Source organism: Lissotriton vulgaris, chromosome 7, assembly GCF_964263255.1.
Source record: "Lissotriton vulgaris chromosome 7, aLisVul1.2, whole genome shotgun sequence".
Classification (NCBI taxonomy): domain Eukaryota; kingdom Metazoa; phylum Chordata; class Amphibia; order Caudata; family Salamandridae; genus Lissotriton; species Lissotriton vulgaris.
This window is the reverse complement of record NC_141695.1, coordinates 873,151,055-873,158,842: the sequence shown is the minus strand read 5'-3', so window position 1 is coordinate 873,158,842 and position 7,788 is coordinate 873,151,055.

Sequence of the window (7,788 nt, the reverse complement as noted above, 5' to 3'; positions counted from 1 at the left end):
ATTAACTTATTCCAGTTTCATGGGTAAAAACTTGTCAAGTCAATATACATAGTTTATAGTTTATCAAGTACCTAGCAACATAGCGATCCGTAAGGCTCCTGCATCCCATTGTATCCATTGCCCCTCCCCCTGCCATCACTCCTCCCCCTCATTCAATCTCCTCATCCTCCTCTGCGCTATCAATATCGTCATCCTCAGGCAGTGGCTCGCAGATTTCCCCCCTATATATGTTCCAAGGTGACCATATTTTATTCCATTTACGTGGGTTATGCCTCTGCTGATATACTGCTCTTTCCGTCATCATCAACATATCCATATTTCTGCACCACTGCGCCAGGGTCGGGGTGTTTTGCGCCCCCCAGTTCATTGCTATATCACGTTTTGCCGATTTACAAAAAGGGGGTGGTGATGAACAGAGTGTCTGAGTTAAACAGACCACTCTTACCCAGTCCAAAGATCAGGGCTTGATCCATCACCGTTATTTATCTCACTGCCCCATCCCAGCTCAGAACCTGGCTATATGCAAATCAGTCTGTCCCTGGCCTAGTGCATCATGGGAACAGGGCAGACTAAACTACCAAGCCAATTCTTCACCAGAAAGGAGACAAGCTACCGGGGACCGGTTTCTGGCATTTCAGCCTTCTTCGGCCCGGCTTGCTTGAATCCTGATGGAGCAGTGAGAAAGGGACTCATGTCTGAGTATACCCTGCCACACCTATAGTGGCCAAAAACGATTTACAAAAAGGGGGTGGTGATGAACAGAGTGTCTGAGTTAAACAGACCACTCTTACCCAGTCCAAAGATCAGGGCTTGATCCATCACCGTTATTTATCTCACTGCCCCATCCCAGCTCAGAACCTGGCTATATGCAAATCAGTCTGTCCCTGGCCCAGTGCATCATGGGAACAGGGCAGACTAAACTACCAAGCCAATTCTTCACCAGAAAGGAGACAAGCTACCGGGGACCGGTTTCTGGCATTTCAGCCTTCTTCGGCCCGGCTTGCTTGAATCCTGATGGAGCAGTGAGAAAGGGACTCATGTCTGAGTATACCCTGCCACACCTATAGTGGCCAAAAACGATTTACAAAAAGGGGGTGGTGATGAACAGAGTGTCTGAGTTAAACAGACCACTCTTACCCAGTCCAAAGATCAGGGCTTGATCCATCACCGTTATTTATCTCACTGCCCCATCCCAGCTCAGAACCTGGCTATATGCAAATCAGTCTGTCCCTGGCCCAGTGCATCATGGGAACAGGGCAGACTAAACTACCAAGCCAATTCTTCACCAGAAAGGAGACAAGCTACCGGGGACCGGTTTCTGGCATTTCAGCCTTCTTCGGCCCGGCTTGCTTGAATCCTGATGGAGCAGTGAGAAAGGGACTCATGTCTGAGTATACCCTGCCACACCTATAGTGGCCAAAAACGATTTACAAAAAGGGGGTGGTGATGAACAGAGTGTCCGAGTTAAACAGACCACTCTTACCCAGTCCAAAGATCAGGGCTTGATCCATCACCGTTATTTATCTCACTGCCCCATCCCAGCTCAGAACCTGGCTATATGCAAATCAGTCTGTCCCTGGCCCAGTGCATCATGGGAACAGGGCAGACTAAACTACCAAGCCAATTCTTCACCAGAAAGGAGACAAGCTACCGGGGACCGGTTTCTGGCATTTCAGCCTTCTTCGGCCCGGCTTGCTTGAATCCTGATGGAGCAGTGAGAAAGGGACTCATGTCTGAGTATACCCTGCCACACCTATAGTGGCCAAAAACGATTTACAAAAAGGGGGTGGTGATGAACAGAGTGTCTGAGTTAAACAGACCACTCTTACCCAGTCCAAAGATCAGGGCTTGATCCATCACCGTTATTTATCTCACTGCCCCATCCCAGCTCAGAACCTGGCTATATGCAAATCAGTCTGTCCCTGGCCCAGTGCATCATGGGAACAGGGCAGACTAAACTACCAAGCCAATTCTTCACCAGAAAGGAGACAAGCTACCGGGGACCGGTTTCTGGCATTTCAGCCTTCTTCGGCCCGGCTTGCTTGAATCCTGATGGAGCAGTGAGAAAGGGACTCATGTCTGAGTATACCCTGCCACACCTATAGTGGCCAAAAACGATTTACAAAAAGGGGTGGTGATGAACAGAGTGTCTGAGTTAAACAGACCACTCTTACCCAGTCCAAAGATCAGGGCTTGATCCATCACCGTTATTTATCTCACTGCCCCATCCCAGCTCAGAACCTGGCTATATGCAAATCAGTCTGTCCCTGGCCCAGTGCATCATGGGAACAGGGCAGACTAAACTACCAAGCCAATTCTTCACCAGAAAGGAGACAAGCTACCGGGGACCGGTTTCTGGCATTTCAGCCTTCTTCGGCCCGGCTTGCTTGAATCCTGATGGAGCAGTGAGAAAGGGACTCATGTCTGAGTATACCCTGCCACACCTATAGTGGCCAAAAACGATTTACAAAAAGGGGGTGGTGATGAACAGAGTGTCTGAGTTAAACAGACCACTCTTACCCAGTCCAAAGATCAGGGCTTGATCCATCACCGTTATTTATCTCACTGCCCCATCCCAGCTCAGAACCTGGCTATATGCAAATCAGTCTGTCCCTGGCCCAGTGCATCATGGGAACAGGGCAGACTAAACTACCAAGCCAATTCTTCACCAGAAAGGAGACAAGCTACCGGGGACCGGTTTCTGGCATTTCAGCCTTCTTCGGCCCGGCTTGCTTGAATCCTGATGGAGCAGTGAGAAAGGGACTCATGTCTGAGTATACCCTGCCACACCTATAGTGGCCAAAAACGATTTACAAAAAGGGGGTGGTGATGAACAGAGTGTCTGAGTTAAACAGACCACTCTTACCCAGTCCAAAGATCAGGGCTTGATCCATCACCGTTATTTATCTCACTGCCCCATCCCAGCTCAGAACCTGGCTATATGCAAATCAGTCTGTCCCTGGCCCAGTGCATCATGGGAACAGGGCAGACTAAACTACCAAGCCAATTCTTCACCAGAAAGGAGACAAGCTACCGGGGACCGGTTTCTGGCATTTCAGCCTTCTTCGGCCCGGCTTGCTTGAATCCTGATGGAGCAGTGAGAAAGGGACTCATGTCTGAGTATACCCTGCCACACCTATAGTGGCCAAAAACGATTTACAAAAAGGGGGTGGTGATGAACAGAGTGTCTGAGTTAAACAGACCACTCTTACCCAGTCCAAAGATCAGGGCTTGATCCATCACCGTTATTTATCTCACTGCCCCATCCCAGCTCAGAACCTGGCTATATGCAAATCAGTCTGTCCCTGGCCCAGTGCATCATGGGAACAGGGCAGACTAAACTACCAAGCCAATTCTTCACCAGAAAGGAGACAAGCTACCGGGGACCGGTTTCTGGCATTTCAGCCTTCTTCGGCCCGGCTTGCTTGAATCCTGATGGAGCAGTGAGAAAGGGACTCATGTCTGAGTGTTGGTGTTGGATCTAGCCCTGATCTCTTGACTGGGTGAGAGCTTTCTGCTTAATTCAGAGACTCTGTCCCTCACCACCCCTTGTTGTAAATATTTTTGTCCACCCTAAGCGTGGAAGGGTATTCTCAGATGTGAGACCCTTGCTCATTGCACCATCAGAATTCAAGCAAACCGGGCCGAAGACGGCTGTAATGCCAGAAACCGGTCCCCGGGAGCTTGTTTCCTTCCCAGTGTAAGAATTGGCTTTTGTAGTTTGGTTTGACCTGTTCCCATCATGCACTGGGACAGGAACAGACTCATTTGCATACAGCCAGGTTCTGAAACTGGGATGGTGCAGTGAGCTAAAAAACCGTGTTGGATCTAGCCCTGATCTCTTGACTGGGTGAGAGCTTTCTGCTTAATTCAGAGACTTTGTCCCTCACCACCCCTTGTTGTAAATATTTTTGTCCACCCTAAGCGTGGAAGGGTATTCTCAGATGTGAGACCCTTGCTCATTGCACCATCAGAATTCAAGCAAACCGGGCCGAAGACGGCTGTAATGCCAGAAACCGGTCCCCGGGAGCTTGTTTCCTTCCCAGTGTAAGAATTGGCTTTTGTAGTTTGGTTTGCCCTGTTCCCATCATGCACTGGGACAGGAACAGACTAATTTGCATACAGCCAGGTTCTGAAACTGGGATGGTGCAGTGAGCTAAAAAACGGTGTTGGATCTAGCCCTGATCTCTTGACTGGGTGAGAGCTTTCTGCTTAATTCAGAGACTCTGTCCCTCACCACCCCTTGTTGTAAATATTTTTGTCCACCCTAAGCGTGGAAGGGTATTCTCAGATGTGAGACCCTTGCTCATTGCACCATCAGAATTCAAGCAAACCGGGCCGAAGACGGCTGTAATGCCAGAAACCGGTCCCCGGGAGCTTGTTTCCTTCCCAGTGTAAGAATTGGCTTTTGTAGTTTGGTTTGCCCTGTTCCCATCATGCACTGGGACAGGAACAGACTAATTTGCATACAGCCAGGTTCTGAAACTGGGATGGTGCAGTGAGCTAAAAAACGGTGTTGGATCTAGCCCTGATCTCTTGACTGGGTGAGAGCTTTCTGCTTAATTCAGAGACTCTGTCCCTCACCACCCCTTGTTGTAAATATTTTTGTCCACCCTAAGCGTGGAAGGGTATTCTCAGATGTGAGACCCTTGCTCATTGCACCATCAGAATTCAAGCAAACCGGGCCGAAGACGGCTGTAATGCCAGAAACCGGTCCCCGGGAGCTTGTTTCCTTCCTGTGTAAGAATTGGCTTTTGTAGTTTGGTTTGCCCTGTTCCCATCATGCACTGGGACAGGAACAGACTAATTTGCATACAGCCAGGTTCTGAAACTGGGATGGTGCAGTGAGCTAAAAAACGGTGTTGGATCTAGCCCTGATCTCTTGACTGGGTGAGAGCTTTCTGCTTAATTCAGAGACTCTGTCCCTCACCACCCCTTGTTGTAAATATTTTTGTCCACCCTAAGCGTGGAAGGGTATTCTCAGATGTGAGACCCTTGCTCATTGCACCATCAGAATTCAAGCAAACCGGGCCGAAGACGGCTGTAATGCCAGAAACCGGTCCCCGGGAGCTTGTTTCCTTCCCAGTGTAAGAATTGGCTTTTGTAGTTTGGTTTGCCCTGTTCCCATCATGCACTGGGACAGGAACAGACTAATTTGCATACAGCCAGGTTCTGAAACTGGGATGGTGCAGTGAGCTAAAAAACGGTGTTGGATCTAGCCCTGATCTCTTGACTGGGTGAGAGCTTTCTGCTTAATTCAGAGACTCTGTCCCTCACCACCCCTTGTTGTAAATATTTTTGCCCACCCTAAGCGTGGAAGGGTATTCTCAGATGTGAGACCCTTGCTCATTGCACCATCAGAATTCAAGCAAACCGGGCCGAAGACGGCTGTAATGCCAGAAACCGGTCCCCGGGAGCTTGTTTCCTTCCCAGTGTAAGAATTGGCTTTTGTAGTTTGGTTTGCCCTGTTCCCATCATGCACTGGGACAGGAACAGACTAATTTGCATACAGCCAGGTTCTGAAACTGGGATGGTGCAGTGAGCTAAAAAACGGTGTTGGATCTAGCCCTGATCTCTTGACTGGGTGAGAGCTTTCTGCTTAATTCAGAGACTCTGTCCCTCACCACCCCTTGTTGTAAATATTTTTGTCCACCCTAAGCGTGGAAGGGTATTCTCAGATGTGAGACCCTTGCTCATTGCACCATCAGAATTCAAGCAAACCGGGCCGAAGACGGCTGTAATGCCAGAAACCGGTCCCCGGGAGCTTGTTTCCTTCCCAGTGTAAGAATTGGCTTTTGTAGTTTGGTTTGCCCTGTTCCCATCATGCACTGGGACAGGAACAGACTAATTTGCATACAGCCAGGTTCTGAAACTGGGATGGTGCAGTGAGCTAAAAAACGGTGTTGGATCTAGCCCTGATCTCTTGACTGGGTGAGAGCTTTCTGCTTAATTCAGAGACTCTGTCCCTCACCACCCCTTGTTGTAAATATTTTTGTCCACCCTAAGCGTGGAAGGGTATTCTCAGATGTGAGACCCTTGCTCATTGCACCATCAGAATTCAAGCAAACCGGGCCGAAGACGGCTGTAATGCCAGAAACCGGTCCCCGGGAGCTTGTTTCCTTCCCAGTGTAAGAATTGGCTTTTGTAGTTTGGTTTACCCTGTTCCCATCATGCACTGGGACAGGAACAGACTAATTTGCATACAGCCAGGTTCTGAAACTGGGATGGTGCAGTGAGCTAAAAAACGGTGTTGGATCTAGCCCTGATCTCTTGACTGGGTGAGAGCTTTCTGCTTAATTCAGAGACTCTGTCCCTCACCACCCCTTGTTGTAAATATTTTTGTCCACCCTAAGCGTGGAAGGGTATTCTCAGATGTGAGACCCTTGCTCATTGCACCATCAGAATTCAAGCAAACCGGGCCGAAGACGGCTGTAATGCCAGAAACTGGTCCCCGGGAGCTTGTTTCCTTCCCAGTGTAAGAATTGGCTTTTGTAGTTTGGTTTGCCCTGTTCCCATCATGCACTGGGACAGGAACAGACTAATTTGCATACAGCCAGGTTCTGAAACTGGGATGGTGCAGTGAGCTAAAAAACGGTGTTGGATCTAGCCCTGATCTCTTGACTGGGTGAGAGCTTTCTGCTTAATTCAGAGACTCTGTCCCTCACCACCCCTTGTTGTAAATATTTTTGTCCACCCTAAGCGTGGAAGGGTATTCTCAGATGTGAGACCCTTGCTCATTGCACCATCAGAATTCAAGCAAACCGGGCCGAAGACGGCTGTAATGCCAGAAACCAGTCCCCGGGAGCTTGTCAACATTTTGTCAACAATCCCTTGTTGTACAGCGGGGCCAGCAGGGTGTTCATGCCTAGTTGACTCCTGTCAGCCCGGTATGCCGGGTCATCCTGTGCAACATGGATCCACTGGTTGATCACCTTAAGGTGGGCTGCCCAGTAGTACAATTCAAGGTTTGGGAGCGCTATCCCCCCGCTATACCAGTCTCTAACCAGTTTCAATTGTGCGACTCTGGCCGGCTTGTTTCCCCACAACAGGCCCGACACTTGTGCTGCCACCTGGCGGAAAAACGATGGTGGCACCGTCGCCGGCGTGTTCTCCAGGACATACAAGAGGCGCGGCAGTGCCATCATTTTGAAGAGTGCCGCCCTTCCCATCAGAGTTAGAGGGAGGGTCTTCCAGTGGCGCACGTCTGCATTTAGCCTGTCCAGTAGTGGCTGAAGGTTCAGGTCCTGAAAGGTTGCTTGGTCTCGTGTAATACGAATCCCTAGGTACTTGAAGGAGAAGGGCTCCACCAGCAACGGGCATTCAGCATTCAGAGGCGGTGGAGTGCCACTTATCAAGTAGAGGACCGATTTTGACCAGTTGATTTTATACCCCGACGCCGTACCATGTTTCTCACAGAGAGCCAACAGGACCGGCACACCATTCGCGAGGTCCGTAAGATAGATTAACATGTCGTCGGCGTAGAGGGAGATTCTATCCTCCCACTCGCCTCCCCAGTGGATGCCTTTCAGCAGCTGAGTGGTTCTGATAACCGTCGCCAAGGGTTCCAACACTAAGGCGAATAGCAGCGGTGAGAGCGGGCAACCCTGTCTCGTGCCTCTCGCCAGCGGGAGCTCTCTTGAGATGTGGCCATTGGCCGTCACCCGTGCTACGGGGCTGGTGTATAGTAGCCTGACCCAGGATATGAATTTCGCTCCAATACCCATATGTTCCAGCACCTCGAAGAGATAGCGCCACTCCACCATGTCGAATGCCATTTTGGCATCCAAT